The sequence below is a fragment of the Molossus molossus genome, unplaced genomic scaffold (assembly GCF_014108415.1).
Source record: "Molossus molossus isolate mMolMol1 unplaced genomic scaffold, mMolMol1.p scaffold_m16_p_9, whole genome shotgun sequence".
NCBI classification, from domain to species: Eukaryota; Metazoa; Chordata; class Mammalia; order Chiroptera; family Molossidae; genus Molossus; species Molossus molossus.
In genome coordinates this window covers 60,090,570-60,108,316 of record NW_023425403.1, presented here as the reverse complement: position 1 = coordinate 60,108,316, position 17,747 = coordinate 60,090,570, and positions in this window count along the sequence as shown.

Genomic DNA, 17,747 nt, shown 5'->3' with positions numbered 1-17,747 from the left:
AGCAGAGGCGAGGCAGCGAGGGGCAGTGGCGGGGGCAGATGCACAGAGAAACAGGGAGGAACCGGGCTGTGTGGAGAAGGAGGGAGAAGCAGGGCCGTCATCCAGCCTTCCCCTTCTGCCCACCAGGGCCCAGTAGTACAAGCAGGGAGGCTTCTTGGGACAAGTAGAATCATGTTAGAAAGATCAGATCGGGTTTCACATGGAAGTAATCCCCACAAAAGGGAGGACACCTCCGACATCTTATCCGCTGTGAGATGCTAACCTAGAATACATTTTGTTTCTCGAGCCTTTTCACTGTATTCAACAGTCCAGTCCTGCTCCCGGAACTACATCAGTGCAAAGGGTACTGAACAGCAGGGTATTCAAACTGTTCCTACAGGCACACTGATGTGGGACTGTGAGTTGGGTTAGCACGAAAAAAGCACTAAAAATACTCAGAGAGGAAGGGAGTTAAGTATGGGCCCGTGGCTGCTGACTTGCTGAGAACAGCAGTGGCCAATTAGCCTGGGGGTGGCCATCGAGGTGGGGCACCGAGAAGGGCAGCCGGCGACAATGGGCAGCCTGCCGAGAGGCACTGCTCTGGGGGTGGGTTCCACAGGCTTCTGGCAGGGAAAGGACTGAAGGTCATGGCCTGGATTTTGCTGTCCCACAGATGCGTGTTGGGAGCATCATTTCCGATTGCTGCAGAAAATCCAACGCCAGCAAAAACGAGGCGAAGTTTCAACAGAAACAGACAGAGATGGGGCTCGGTTATCATAACTGCTGCGTAAAAGATTCTCTAGTTTTAGAACAGTACCCACTCGTAGGTTATCTTTAATGATGTTCCCTCACTGTATTTTTCCACGCAGTTCAGTTTACTGGTGTCTCTGTTATGCTTTTTTTTTTTTTTTTTAATCACATTTTGTTAACTCGGCTGCTCTTTTCCTCAAATGTTCACCCAGAGATCATGAAGAATGATACTGAAATCACTTGTTTGCCATATATAGGCTTTGCTCTATGCTCTGCTTTCTCCTTTCTTATCACAAGTCATCATCCCCACCTGGCCATCCAGTTTTCCTGCTCCCAGGATCAAGGTCGGGTCCTGTCAGACTCTCCTCCGCTACCCCTCCCATGTCCTCTCCTTTAGTTGTCACAGATTTCTGCTGTTTCCCCCAGTGACATGCTTAAGATCTTCAAAGACACTTCCTTGTATTGTTGGGAGGGTAAAATTATAGATGAGTGTGAAAATGGTTTTCTTTTATTGGTTTGCCTGTGGCTTTTAGAGCTAACCGATCCATTTTCCGTAAAATACATCAGAATAATATATAAAATTCAAAGGTGAGAGATCGTGTAAATAAAACAAGTATAAGGTTCTGACAAATGAAGTTTTTCTGAAAAGCAGTTAGAAATTTAGGACTTGATAAAATTAGTTGGTATGTGTTTTAGTTCATACAGAAATGATTATTTATAGATAGATGGATAGAACATTTGTCAAATAGACCCTGTTACAGAGTTTGCTAGCTCCTTAAACTAGCACGCTAGTTTGGGGTAGCAAATAAAAGGAACTTTGCTTAGGTATGACAGGGTTTGGGCTGGCCCTGACTCACAAGCACTGTGATGATTGTAATGATGGTGATGACCGCACCAGTTGACATTTATAAATCGCTTATTGTGTTACCCATGGACCATGGACACTGTAATTCATGCTTTATATGCATTTTCTCATTTCATTGCCATAATGTTCCTATCAGAACCTACTGTAATTATTGTGTAGTAAGGAATTTGTCTGGACTTTGTCTTTGGTTCCTGGGAGGTAACTCTAAGCCCTTGGAATTTCCCAAGAGATAGGAGGGCCTCTGTCATTCATGCTGGGCCCCTAGAGAGCTTATGTTAAGGAGATGACTCAGGATTGGGATGGCCATGCCAGGTGGACCAATCATGTGATTAATGGATAGAAACCTTGGGCCATGAGACATCAGCCCAACCTCTAGCCTCTAGGAAAAAAGGGAGGTTGAGATTGAGTTCAGTCATTTGGCCAATAACTCATGATTCTGTAATAAGCCCCCAATAAAAACTGTGGACAACGGCCCGTCGATGTGTGGGAAGGGGATGTGCCCTGACGCCGTGGGACAGGGCACAGAAGTGCTCCATCTGGGCCCCGCCCAGCCCTTGCCCCGAGTGCCTCTCCCTGTGGCTGGTCCTGACTCTTGTCCTTTATAATTAACACTGCGTTCACAAGTATCACACTCCCTGAGTTCTGTGAGTCATTACAGTGAATTAGCACACATGAAGAGGTCATGGGATTCCCGACCAGTAGGTCAGATGTGCGGGTGGCCCGAGGACCCCTGCGCTGGCATCTAGAGCGCGGGCACGTTGTTGGTGGCTCTGCCTTTGACCCGTGCAGCCTGATGCTGCCCCTGGGTGGTGAGCGCCAGGACCGCACTGCAGTGCACCCCGCGAGGACCTCACCCCCGTCAGAAAGCAGAGACCAGAGAGGCTACAGAGCCAGCACGAGACTCCGTCTAGTTTGTGCCACGACCCATGAGACCATGCCGCAGGAAAGTACGTGTTCTGTGGAAATGGCATTTCCTGTGGACCCTGTCTGTGAGCGCATGCTATCAAAAAGGACAAGAAAAGAGGAGGAAAAGAGGAAAAAAGGGCATCTACCTAGAAATGAACGAAGACATGTTCTTGCTTGGCGATCAAAGGTCTCTTGTTTAACTAAAATGCGAGAGGGCACAAATAAATCAGGTCTCCCACCTCATCCCACAACAATCAAAACAGCAGGACCCTGTGGACTCAGGAGCATTCAAGAAGAAGACATGCTATAACAAGCTCACACAAGCATCCTACTGGACATGCAGGAGAGCGTCATTGGCACCTGTACAGTGCAGGTTTCGGGTTTTTCCCTTTAAGCTCCCACAAGCGTGATTTCCTGAGCTACTGGGCAGCGGGAGATGGGTTTTCCTGCGCGGCACTGAATGCAAGGGATTTGTTTACTTCCGTTTGGTTCCGTTCCCATGGATATAGGCAGATGTATAAGTTGAGCTTTAACTCAAAAAAAGTGCCCACCGATTCAATTGATGTGTTTTAACCCAGGGACTGGAGAGAAATATTGCCGCGGCTCTATCTGCCCGATCTTGAACCGTTTATTACAGCCCCAGAGAACCTGATATTAAGCCGCTCTTTGAGCCTTATCCAGGCGTAATGTGCTGCTCGGCTGAAAGTCTGGCATGGGAAGAAGATGCACAGGGTATAATCACAGCCATTACCGAGAGCCATCAACGCAGCCAAACCTACACTTTCACAGTCAGCAGCAAGCAGCTCGCTGAAAAGGAACTATTAGACACCAGACCTGGCCCTCAGAGTGGAATAAACGGCAGAGAAAACCTGTTAGCGAACGGCTTCCACAGAGGAAGGGTGAGCGCTGTCACACTGAAGAGAAGACGCTCAGCGTGCATTCGAAAAGGTCAGCGTTTCAGGGTACACGGACGTCACAGGTATGGGAAAGCTGCCACCCACCGCTCACAGCCTCGCGCTGGGGGGGCTCCTGCAGGAAGGGGACGCATCCTCTCATCCTTCATGACAGTGACCATGGAGACTGGCTGGGTCACCTGGGAAATGGAGCCAGGCGCTCCAGCGGGGCCTTGGTGTCACCTCCCGCCTTTCTTCCTCAGGGGCAGCCACATCTTTCCAGGGAGTTCTCTGAGCTTGTTTCTGCAGAAAGCTGGGTGATGGCCAGTGAATGGAACACCACCCCCAACTGCCTCAAACCTCCTGACCCCCTGAGAAAGCGCCAGTGAAGTGCATGATGCGATCCTGGAGCTGGGGAAGTGGAGAGAGGAGGCTCTGCGTCAGAAACAAAGGTGGACAGGGCAGAGGCTCACCTGCATTCTCTGCAAACACAGGACACTTCGTGCCTGAGTCTGTGCGATGGGACACCCTCTTGGGCAAGCACCCGGCGGTTTGGACTGCACTGAGTTTACACGCATCCCAGAGGCACGACCTGGAGTGGAGCGAGGACTGCATGACGGCCTTTCAGGGCAATGCCGCACATCGAGGCTGACTTTGAAGACGTCGCCTCTGGCTTACAGGAAAGCGTTGTGTTCTCTAATTATCTGTCTGCCATGGGCTGTTCCACAGGTCGCTATTCAGGGAAGCTAAACATTTCTGAGTGCCAGGCTGACATGGAGATCAGAAAAGGTGTGTTGTCAAATAAAGCAGCAGCGAGGGGTAGAATTATAAAACCAAGCCCTAATGGCAGCTCTGGATTTAACCAATTAAGTAAGAACCCCTATAATAATGAAGGCTGACCACTTGGATAGATGATTCAGCCTGAAAGAAGAGCCATGCCTGGGAATGCAGACCCTCACAGTGATGAGCAGGGACAGGGGGCAGTCGGGGAGGGCCTCAGCCACCAGGGTGGGGATGTTAATGGATTTCATAATGTTTGTGGTATTTGCTCACCCAGCAATTGTCCTTGACCCGAAACTGGATTTTTGCTATTTTCTATTCCCTCGTCCCCGTAGAATGGGCACAAGCTTTTGGATGCTCCTGTCTGCATTCTGTCAGAGGATGTCACACTTGGACATGAACCCACGGAAGTGGGATGGCAGAATGAAGCCCACTGGCTGATATGGCTCATTCCTGGGTTCTTAGGTTCACCCAGAGTTTTCGGTGTTTCCATTTACAGTGGCAATTCCAGAAGGTTTTCAAGTCATCCTGTAAGGTGGGCTGAGGAGTCCTAATCAGGACCCAGAGTCCCCAGCAATCTCATTTGAGCCCCAAACCATGAGACCAATGGGGGATTTCCCAACCCGTTTCCCACAATGAAAGCCAGCTCTCTCCTATCTTAAGTTGTCCAGTTTCCATTTGTAAATGCAGCAACTGTATCTATGGAAATTTCCTTTCTTATGTGCCTGTTTGGTTTTCACATGATATATTCTTTGATGTCATTGAAAGATTAGGCTTACGGAAGACAAACCTTGCCATTTCAGAATTAGTTTTCTGACCTAAGCAGAACCACAGAGCACCTGCCTTCAATGCATTGCTGTTCTCAAGACCCCCGTGTCCACCTGGGTCCCTGAACTCTTGGTCTTCCTGCTACCCAGAGACCGAGGTTCCGAGAGGCTCTGAGAGGTTTGGAAATCTGCCTGGAGTTACCCAGCTGGCACGTTTCAGTGCCTCAGATGAACCTTCCCTGGCAGGCTGGCTCCAAAGCCAGGATTCTGAATCACTATGGTTTACTGCTCTCAAATCAGATACTCTCTCTCTCTGCCAGAACGTGTGGGAATAGCTGGTTTAGACTGTTTTTACCCAACACAAAACTATTTCTTCTTTCATGGAGTCCAGGGGACCTTGTAGAGAAGGTGCACTCCCATTAGGACACCCACCAAGCACCCCGCTGCCCTGAGTTTGGTCTTCCTAAATCTCCCCCAGGAGTCTTCTATAAAGTCTTTCCCAGCTTCTAAGATCCTCAAGCTTCCTCCACGTACCATCCTTCCTTTCTCTCCTCCCTTTGCTCACCTTGTATCACTCCTCCAACCACGCATGCCTGGCTTCCTCATCCCACTCCACAGCCGGCCTTTCCCGAAACCAGCAGAGAGTACCTGCATCAGGTCCCTTGGCTGTGTCAACTGTGGACAGCTCTCTCTCTTTCCATAGCTTCTGGGGCTCAAGTGTCCTGGCTTCCCCTCGGTAAGTCACTTTTCCTCCCATGTCGCAGGCCCCTAACCCTCTGGGCTGAGTGCTAACCTGAACTCTTTTCCCTCTACAGACTCCCCAAGGCTGCCCATCCTTGCTCATGGCAGCCCCAAACTATCTGTAGACTGCCTCTGCCCAAATCTGCCATCATGCTAGAACCATTTCCTGTACTCCAGCCTCACTGGAGAGCCACCTGCCCTCTGGACAGCCCATCTAGACACCACGGAGTCACCTCTTCCAATCCCAATAGATGGCGCTGTCCCAGACAGACCCTACAAGGCTTTCTCACTCCCTTTTTCTCCTAACCTCATACTTCTAATAATCACTATATCATATTCATTTTGTCTACTAAATTCCTCTTGAAGGCAGTTTCTTATCTGCATCTCCTCCTTCATCAGGAGACAGGGAATCACTGTCTTTCCCGTTGATAACTCCCAGAGCCTCACTCATCCCCTTTGTCATAGACTTGGCTACAGGGATTGTAAGAGATTGTCATTGCACGCATCGCACGCGTGAACACATATGCAGCTCAGACGATGATAACAACTGACATTTACCACGAGCTTTCTATCTGACAAGTGGCAATAGATACATCATTCCTGTGAGGTGGGCAGAATTATTATCCGTATTTTCTGTTTGAGAAAACAAGCAGAGAGGTTAAAGAGTCTGCCTTGCAAGCTAGGAAGTACCTGTCTGACCCTTTAATCTGCGCTCCACAATTCCAGGACACAGGATATGGGGTGTCTGTCACCATGCCCTGGTCTCAGTGTGCATGTGGGTACTGAGTGGGAGCCTCCAGCCCTCCTGTTTGCAACCGTTGCCTAAGGCCCACGGGGTTCTAGGTACCAGATCAGGAGCTTCACTTCCCGTCCATGTTGACTGCCTACTAATCTAGTTATCCTTTGCCTGTTCCAGATTCCAAATGCTGAAAGGGGTGGATCTGTGGGAGAAACAAAGATGCAAGCAGAGAGAGTCCTGCGCTGCACAGAACGGTCATTCTCTGGCTGTTCTGAGGGCTGTGTGAAAACAAGTCCCTTCCCCAGGCAGCACACCCAGGCAGGAATCTGATCCCCTGGCTGACGTGGCTAAAAATAATGAGCCTCGTTAGCACATTCAAAACAGTGGCATGAAATTACATAGGACAGGCTGAAGATCACGCTGGCGCCTCGGCAAGGGGTCCCTTTCCTCCCATGCCACTCCATGGGAATTTTTAAACATGCTTTCTCCCAGAGGTACAGGGCTGGCCCCTCTGGAGCGAGCAACATGTTCTTATTCTAATTATGCTGGTAATTAGAGCTCAGTTCTTTGAACCTCAACCAACCACGTTCCCCCCTCAGGGAGTCACATGGTGTGAGAATTGCGCCTGAAACTTTACTGCAGGCTTGAGACTGCTTGTGCCTCTTGAGAAGGATGCTTTAAAAGCCAACCAAACTATGTATTGAATTGTTCATTTGTTTGTTTGTTTTATTCTGCCTTCTCATAAACGGTTGGTGTCCAATCACTACTCTGTGCTCTCTGCATATTGAAGCAAAGGGCAAAGAGCCTTCCCCTCTGTCTCACTGAGTCCAGTTTGTGCCATACAAGAGTTGACACTTCTTTATTCCACTAATGCTTAGGAACAGAGGAATGAATGCTTCAGAGAAATGCAACACAGGGAGCGAGCATATTTGTCTTATTTTGTTTGGCGAGGTCTTCTTCGGTGCGTGAATTTGAATAAGGGGATGCCTCAGGTTTGGCGACAAATTCCTTTATATAAAAATTTTCAAAAATAAACTGAGCCAAAGAATGCAGCTTATTTACAAAGTGATTTTACAATATGAATGATAGCCCTAACTAAATGCCAGAGTTAATCTTCTCAAACCTTGCACTTAGGATAAAAACAAAGTAGTCCATTTTGAGGACGGAGTCTAAACGAATATATCAGGCTATGAACAAACCAGGGAAAGACCTGGGCATAGAAATCCAATCTCCTACCATCACTGTCAACACATTTGTTGAGAGCATCTTACAAGAGCTGCATTGTGCGAGGCACTTTGTGTCACTGAGATGACAAAGCATCCACCCTCCATGGGCCCATTACCCAGGGAAGGTACATGTGCATACATCTGGGTCCACTGCTGTAACTGATGTTTAACCTGGGCTCAGGGAGTGACAAGGAAGGAGTCTTGTTCTAGACTCAGGAAGATTTCCTGTGGCTGCATGTCTGTCTTGTTCCATCTGGCTTCCTCCTTTATTTTTAAGCCCTTATTACATTAAAAATAATAACTTTTATATAAGATTATGACATTATATACATTTTATGTTAGATCTAAGCTATAAAAAGTTCTCTGCCCAAACCTTTTAAATGAAATAAAAGCTTCCAAAAATGCTTCTTGATTGAAGGGATGAACAGCAAACCTATAGTTTGGAGAAATCATCCCCCAAATTAGAAATAAGTCAGAACTGCAACTAGAGGCTGAATCTCCATTAGAACAGCAAGAATAGCCTGGTTTCTCACCAAAGATTGAGGAATATTGGCTCCAGGTATTTAAAACATTTTTTTTAGTCTAATCATTAGATAGCCAGTAAGCTAACTGAACAGAGACTTTAGTGGTCACACATGACAAAAAAAATAGATATTACAAAATGAGTTCAGGGAATTTACTAAACAAACAGGAATAAAACAAAACATAAAGAGGGATGAGAATCTAATCTCCAGAGTTGACATGTAGTATTGTATAAAATGTCCAGTTTTCAACAACAGAAATGCAAAGAAACTAGAAATTCTGGCTAATACACAAGAGAGGAAAGAGAATCAACCAATAGAAATTGCCCTTGAGGAGGCCCAGACCTCGTACTTTCTTTAAAAAGGCTTTAAACCAGTTATTTAAAATATATTCAAAGAACTCATGGAAAGTATGAGAACAATGTCTCACAAAATTGAAAATATCAAAGGAGAGAGATTGTTAAGAAAAAAAAAATAAACAAAAACAACAAATAGAAACTATGGGTGGATCCAAGATGGCGGCAGAGTATGTGGAAGCTTCGTTCACCTTCTTCCAGGACCAAACTGGAATTACAACTAAATTATAGAACAATCATCCTGAACAACCAATTGGAGACTAGCTGAAGGGAACTATTATAACTGATGATTTACAGATGAAGCCACATTGAGAAAAGTAGGAAGAGCAGAGATGCAAAAAGGGCTGATCCTGCTCCCATGGTGGTGGCTGAGGCTCCAGAGAGATAGAGGTATATCAGGGGTTTCCCCTTGAGAAGTGTGGGGTCTCAACTACAATGAAGTATCACCTCACATCAGAATGGTTATCATCAACAAATCAACATAGAACAAGTGTTGGTGAAGCTGTGGAGAAAAGGGAACCCTCATGCACTGTGGGTGGGAATGTATTTTGGTGCAGCCACTGTGGAAAGCAGTATGGAGTTACCTCAAAAAATTAAAAATGGAACTGCCTTAAGAGTCAGCAATTCCACTTCTGGGAATATATCCAAAGGATCCCAAAACACTAATTCAAAAGAATATATGCACCCCTATGTTTATTGCAGCATTATTTATAATAGTCAAGTGTCCATCAGTGGATGAGTGGATAAAAAAGCTGTGGTACATTTACACAATAGAATATTAGTTGACCATAAAAAAGGAGGAAATCTGCTGTGGCTGGTTTGGCTCAGTGGTTAGAGTGTTGGCCCATGGACCAATGAGTTGCAGGTTCGATTCCAGTCAGGGACATGTACTTCAGTTTTGGTTCATCTTGGCCCTGGTTGAGGTCATGGGGGAAGCAGCCAGTTGATGTGTCTCTCTCGCATCAATGTTTCTCTTTCTCTCTCTCCCTCCCTCCCACTCTATCTGAAGATAAATGGAAAAATATCCTCAGGTGAGAATAAAAAAAAAAAGGAGGAAATCTTACCCTTGCAACAGCATGGATGGACCTGGAGAGCATTATAGTAAGTGAAAAAGTCCAGTCAGAGAAAGACAAGTACCACAAGATTTCACTCATTTGTGGAATCTAATGAACAAAATAAACTAACAAACAAAATAGAAACAGACTCATTGATAGAAAACAGACTAACAGCTGTCAGAGGGGAAGGGGTTTACAAGACTGGGTAAAAAAGGTAAAGGGAATTAAGTAAAAAAATATAAAAACCAAAAAACTCATAGACACTGACAATAGTATAGTGATTACCAGAGGGAAAGAGGTGTGGAGGGAGGTAGAAGTGGCTATGGGAGGATAAATGGTGATGGAAGGAGACTTGACTCAGGGTGGTTAACACACAATACAATAAAGAGATGATTTATTATACAGTTGTATACCTAAAACCCATGTCATTTTATTAACCAATGTCAGCTCCCCCCACCCCCCCAAAAAAAACCTCCATGAAACTGCAAAAAAAGAAAAGAAATTTTGGAGCTAAGAAGTATAACTGAAATTTAAAAATTATTAGAAGTTCTCAACAGTAGCTTTCAATAGGCTAAAGAAAAAAATCAGTGAACTTAAAGATATATAAATTGAAATTATCCATTTTGAGAAATAGAAAGAATAAAGACAAAGAAATAGAGTCTCAAAGACCTATGAGACATCAACAGCATACTAACATAATGGGAATCTCAGAATGAGAGGAGATACAAAAGGGGGCAGAAAGAATATTTGAAGAAATAATGCAAAAAACCTTCCCAGTAGAATGAAAGCATTAATCTATACATCCATGGAGCTCATCAAACTCCAAGTAAGATAAATGCAAGGAGATTCATACCTAGATACATCAACTGTGGAAAATTGGACAAAGAGAATATTGAAAGCAGAAAGAGAGAAGTGACTTATCACATATAAGGGATCCTTAATAAGACTAGCAGCTGATTTCTCATCAAAAATTATGGAGGCCAGAAGGCAGTGGATGACATTTTCAAAATGCTGATAGAAAATCTGTTAACCAAGAATTCTATATGCAGCAAAACTATTCTGTAAAAAAAATGGAGAGATGAAGACATTCCAGATAATGGAAACTGAGTCTGTTGCTAGCTGTCCTTCCCTCTAACAAATACCAGAGTTCTTCAGACTAAAACAAAATGATATTAGACAGTAACTCAAATCCACACAAAACATTACAAAAAAAACCCAAAAAACAAAAAACTAAAAACAAAACAAAAGAAAATAAAGATATTATTTTGAGAAATATAAAAGACTATAGAATAGTTTTTGTTTATAACTATTTTTTTCTCCTATTTGATTTAAAATAAAGTAGCATAAAGCAATAATTATACATCTGTGGTCATAGCCATACAATCTGTAAAGATGCAATTTGTAGAATAGCAGCAGCACAAAGCAGGCAGGGGGAATACAGCTACACAGGAGTGCAATACTAATGGGAATTAAGTTCGTATTAACTAAAACTAAATGGTTTTTAGATGGCAATAGTAGTCCTCAGGTAAACCACTAAGAAAACAATTAAGAACTATATAATGAAAGAAACAAAGAGTTAATATCATATACTAGAAAAATATTTATTTAACACAAAAGAAAGCAGTAATAGGAGGATAGAGGAACAAAAAAGACAAGGAATATGTAAAAAGTATTTAGTAAATGGCAGATGATAATCCTATCTTATCAGTAATTACATGAAATATGAATAGATTAAACACTAGTGAAAAGATAGAGATTGGCAGAATGGATAAAAATAACATGCTCCAACCATATTATCTGCTAGAGACATACTCTTTATCCAAAGACACAAATAAGTAAAAGTATGAAAACAGTAACCAAAAAAGCACTGGAGTGACTATACTAATATCAGACAAAATTGTTGCTAGACACAAAGGAAGACATTTTATAATAATAAAAGTGTCAATCTATCAAGAAAATATAACAATTATAAACAATATGCACCAAAAAGAAAGTCTAAAATACAAGAAGCAAGAACTGATAGGAGTAAAGGGAGAAAAGCTAATTTAATAATAATAGTTGGAGATTTCAACACTTTGAATAATGGACAGAATAACTGGAAAGAAAATAAACACAAAAATAAAGGACCTGAACAATATTAATTTCCAAATGGACTTAACCAACATCTATAGAACATTTTACCCAACAATGGCAGGATATACATTCTTCTCGAGTGAACTTGAAACATTTTCTGGTACATACAATATGTTAGGCCATAAATTTCAATATAGTCTCAATAAATTTAAAAGGATTGAAATTATAACAAGTATGTTCTCTGATCACAATGGATTCTCTGATCACAATGGAATTAAATTAGAAATCAATAATAGAAAGAAATTTGGGGATTCACAAATATGTGAAAATTAATCTACAAGCTCCTAAATAATCAATTGGTCAAAGACAAAACGATCACAAGGGAGAGTAGGAAATACTTTGAGATAAATGAAAACAAAACCACAATATACCAAAACCTACAGGATGTTTTTGAGGAATTGCCAAATCGTTTTTACAGAGTGGCTGTGATAATTTCCATTTCTACCCGCAAAGTATTAGGGTTCCAGTTCCTCCACATCCTCATCCACAATGGTTGTTACCTGTCTTTTGATTATAGCCATGTAGGGTATACGAAGTAGTGTTTATTGTGGATTTGATTTGCATTTCTCTGATGACAGTGATGTTGAGTATGTCTTCATGTGCTTATTGATCATTTGTATATCTTCTTTTGAGAAACTCTATTGAGATCATTTTATCATTCTTTAATTAGGTATTTGTCTTTTTATTGTTGAGTTATGAATACATTACATATTTGGTTATATTTTTACTTTCTTGGTGTGTCTTTTTTATTTTTATTTTTACATAACTGTTTCCTTTTAATTTTTTTCTATATTGGTTTTAGAGAGAGAGGAGAGAGAGAGAAACATTGATGAGAGAAAACATCGACTGGCCTCCTCCTGCATGCCCCCCACCGGGAATAGGGCCCACAACCTGGGCATGTGCCCTGACCGGGAATTGAACCAGCGACCTCTTGGTGCATGGGATGATGCTTAATCACTGAGCCACACCGGCCAGGTTTGGTGTGTCTTTTGAAGCACAAAAGTTTGTCAGTTAGAAACTAACTGGAAGTAAGTAGTGTTGGTGAGATGTAGAACACTTGGAACTCTCATACATTCCCAGGAGGAATGCCAGATGGCAGAGCCCCATTGGAAAGTGGCTCCGCAATTTCTCGTTAAGTGAAATGCAAACTCTGGGTGGCAAAGTGGTACCCTAAATAGCACACGGTAATATGGCAGCTTCCTGGGGACACCCGAAATCTTCACCCCAGGCTTGTCTGCAGTTCCCTCCGTCTTTCTGCAGAAGAGGCAGCATTCTTGGGAGTGAGGAGGCCAGACCTAGGTCTCAGATCCTCACCCTCTTCTGGATGTCCCCCTGATCCCCCTCTTGCCCATGCATTAGTCATAAAATGACTTGGCCCAGGCCAGTGTGATAGGCTAATGACCCAGGCCAAATCTTGAACCAGAGGAGTCTTGTTTGGCCTTTGTAATGTTAAAAAACCCATTTTTCTGAGTTTGAATTCATCACAGGCCCCATCACACTCTATTACTTTGCACATTGACTGTATGTCAGTCTAAGATGGCTTTGATTGTAGGACATGAGATTATTTTTTGTAGCGCTATGACAGAAAAGTGCTTCCAATTAGATTATGACCAACTGTAGATTGTAGAGTGCCTCTGGTTTTTATAGATGTAAAAAAAATGCACCTTAGAATGGATGAGATAGTCTGTTGTTGGCTGAGCCCTTGCCATCCTTTCAGCTTATGATCCCACTCGAGGCCTGCAGGTGTTTAGACCAAGGCTCCAGGCCAAGGCTGACCACGATTCCTCAGATGGCATCAGCCGGCCCATGCAGTTCCATCCACATGGGTGGTAAAGAATGAACATTTTTGAGGAAGTAAAATCCATGTTTGATTCTTGTGAATTTCAAGGAAAGAATACTTCATGGAACTGCCAGTGTGCCCACAATTTTAGGTTGTTGAAATTTCATCATCCAAAAGCCCTGGGCTTCTTACTGGGGCAGGTGTATGGTGGGTGCTTGACAGAAGCACCTGCAGCCCTTCCCAAATGACAGATCCCACCCACTACTACGACACTGATTCTCTGACTGGACCCACTACAGAAGAGGCTGCTATTCCTCATGTCAGGTCTGTCATCTACCAAGACCAGATGTGGCAGGCAAGCAGTCAGAGCATCCCAATAGGGGCTTTATTGTTCAATTTTAAAAATAATTATCCTATTACTAAATCCATAGCCTTTTGTTCAGTGATCTTCTCACCTGTCTGGCATATGGCCCTCTGTCTGTTCTCTCTGGAGCTTACTCTTCCTCTAAATTCTGAGACCCAGCTCTCTGCTGGTTCTCACACTTTTCTACGTTGCCTTCCACAGCCCCAACACTGTCTCTTTCCCCTTCATTCCCAGGAGTGTTGGGGCCACAGCAGTGTGCCCATAACACTTTCAATCATGTCTATGTTCAGATTAGAAAAATAAACCATCCTTGATTTTTTCTTCCTCCTCAATCTCATACATTTAATTGATCAACTGTCATAAAAAATTAAACCCACAATTAACTTTCTAATCCAGAAATGGGCCCCCAAATTTCTCAAAATTGTAGGTTCTCTCATTGCATGCTATGATACTGAAGGCTTTGAAAGTGTGTGTGTGTGTGTGTGTGTGTAGGGGGGGTACGTGTGTGTACATGCATGCATGAGCGTATTTGTGTGTGCACATTAACATTTTTTCTGGAGAGGAGATCTACAGTAAGAGGGATAGAGGGTATTTTCTTCTAGATTAGATGGATTGTCAAAGGATCCATAATGATGCTGCAATATTTGGACCATGTATCAGTTGGGTTGGGCTTGGTTATACTAAAATGGTTATGGTTTAGTGCCAATTATCATTTTCTCTGATTTTGCATATGCTTTTCCCTTGGCCTGGAAATCCCTTTTCAATGCTCATTTATCTTTGCTGGCAAAGTTGAGCTCTTCCCTCCAGGGAGTCTTGTCATGTCTTCTCTGTGCCCCTCCCCTTGTAGACATAATTGTCACTTTCTCTCGGCATAAGCATCAAACATTGTCTGGAAAGGTCATAAAATGAACACAGAGGAGGAAAGTTGTAGAACTTAAAAGCCAAAAGTAAACCTATTTAGGCTGGGAAATAAATCCATAACCCATGTAAAGTTGCCAAAAAAGAAAAAAAACAATCTGAACCAAAGTGAAAGCAGTCAATGAGTGCGATATAAATTGAGGTTTTCAAAGGATCATTCTATGCTTTTTTGCAGTAGTGCGTGGTTAAGTTTCTTAAAGAAGACTTTGCCTTTAAGGGAGCTTCTAGCAAGTCTTTGACCTGCTGCCCCTGATTCCATCTGGTCCTAAGGGAGTGAGAGGGTAAATATGTTCCGAGTAAATGAGCCTGTGTCTATTACGGGACCTTGGATCACCAGCCTCATCTGGCTCAGAAGAGGGGTGGAATGAATGATTGCTGGCACTTCTTCACCCTCCCTTTTATTCTCACTGTTTGTACATGACCTGGTCATTCCTCACCCTGGAAGTCGAGTGAACTTCCCTGCCCCACGCTGTGTGTTCCATCATCAGTTTGCTTTGGCCAGTGGATGCTAGCAGATGTGAGGCAAGCAGGATTTGAAATATGCTTGAGTGATAGGGCTAGCTCTTTCGCTTCTCTGCCATTACTCAAGAAGACATGCTCTGGGGAGCTCAAGACCCTCAAGGACAAGCATAGCCCCAACCTATGGCAATGAGCTAAACCCAGATAAACTCAGATTAGATCAGCCAGTCCCCACACAGCCTGCAGACTGATCAGTTATGTCTGGAAAATCCAAAATTGTAGAGCAGGCAGGAAGCTGTAAACTCAGGCAGGAGTCAACACTACATTCTTCTCTGGAAACCTCACTCTTTGCTTTTAAGCTTTCAACTGATTGGATGAGGCCCACTCATATCATTAAGGATACTCTCCTTTATTGAAAGTCAACTGATTGTAGATGTTAGCTGTATCTACAAAATGCCTTTGTAGTAACACTTTGGTTCATGTTTGATTAAATAACTGGGTACCAAAGTCTAGCCAAGGTGACATATGAAACTAACCATCACAGTGAGTGTAAATAATTGTTTCTTTAAGTTACTGAGGTTTGGGGTGATTTGTTACTCAGCATTGTAGGAACAACAGCTAACCGATACAGAAGATAAAAACAAATTAGAACTGAAGGCTGTAGAGTTATGTCATCGCCACATGATACACGGGTGTTGGAATTTATATTGGGTCTGTGCATTTTGGGTACCTGATCTGCTCTCAGCACACAGAGCCAGATAAAATAAGTGCCACACTATGAGGCGGAACAGATAGCATGGATCAGTCATTCACCGGGTGATGATAAACAGCCCTTCATAACAATTATCTAGTTAAAACACCATTAACAATTAATGACATACATCACAGAACTTATTGAACCCATTAAAGACTAATTTACTGGCTATAAAAATATGGCATTAAGAATTTATGGATCATTACCTTTTATTCTGGAATGAAATATTGCTGACTGAAACTCAGAAAGTGTTGAAAACAATTACTCATTACAGCCACATGAAATTAAATGATATTTTAAAAGGTAATAAAGAAAGAAAAGAATCCAAGCGAAGTTTGAAAAAAAATTTTTTTAGAGGAGAAGCGTTAAGTTAGTATGATACTGAATGAATTAAAATGATATTTTCAAACAAGGTTAAGATCTACAATTAAAGAATTCAAACAAAGTAATTTTAATGTGCAATAAAATCTTCTTTTCAGAAAAAAATGTATTAGATTATGACTGATAAATATTCTAACCATGATTAATCACCACTAGGTATTTTGGAACACTATTAAGGAAAGTATAACAATGTTAAAATTAATTAACTAATTCCTTTAAAGGGTTTAAAAATATTATACCATGTAACAGCTGTTGCAGCTTTAACCATGATTATTTCTCTTCCGCCCTGCAACCAAAATTTGTCAGTTGTAAATCAACCTAATTTCATTGAAATTTCCAATTTATTACGCTGTAATGAGATCAACTTAATAGTGATGAGTCTCTTGTTTTCTAAGAGACCATATGCACATTTGCACATTCCAAAGTCTGTGGCATATGGAATATGCCTACCATTTGCACATGAAAATAATGCTCACAAGGAGTTCTTGGGGGCCCTGGTCAGAGGGGCACACAAACATTACATGTAGCCCTCTTTAATGTTTAAATTCTGGTTCTAGAGAGTGGCTGGGAAAAATTAGCCCAAACTCATATCAGAGAAATATTGAGCTTAGAGTAACTTTTTACATCAATGAAGCACAGAATTATAAAACATAAGAGCTAGAAAAGATCAAGTCCAAATCTCTTGATTTATTAAAAAAAAAAAAAAAAATACACACACACACTGAAGCCCAGAGAAGTTAAGGAACTTATCCAGGGTTATACCGCCATCAATCACAGAAGCAGAATGAAACCCGTCTCCTGAGTCCCTGCCCAGGGTTTCTGCTGGAAGCACTTTTCCAGGGGAGAATTTGAAGGAGCTGTTTTGCTTACACGGAGAAGTTGATGTGAGCATGCCCCTGCAGCCATGCTGCCGGGCTTCTCCAGATAAGCACTAAGATACCTTTCAGACAGTCCAAAAAGAGAAATGGTTGGCAACACAAATCACTAGTCCCCTCTTCTCAGGGTTTTTGGATACTATGTACTTATGTAGTAAAATTTTTACAGATACATTGCCTAGGGCAAGAGAAATGAAGGAAAAAATTAATAAATGGGACCATATCAAACTTAAAAGCTTCTACACAGCAAAAGAAGCCAGCATCAAAATGAAAAGGGAACCAACTCTCTGGGAGAACATATTTGCCAATAGTACATTGGATAAGGGGCTAATATCCAAAATACACAGAGTACCCATACAACTCAACAAAAGGAAGACAAACAATCCAATTAAAAAATGGGCAGAGGACCTGAATAGACACCTCTCCAAACAGGACATACAAATGGCCAGGAGACATATGAAGAAATGCTCAACATCACTAATCATCAGAGAGATGCAAATTAAAG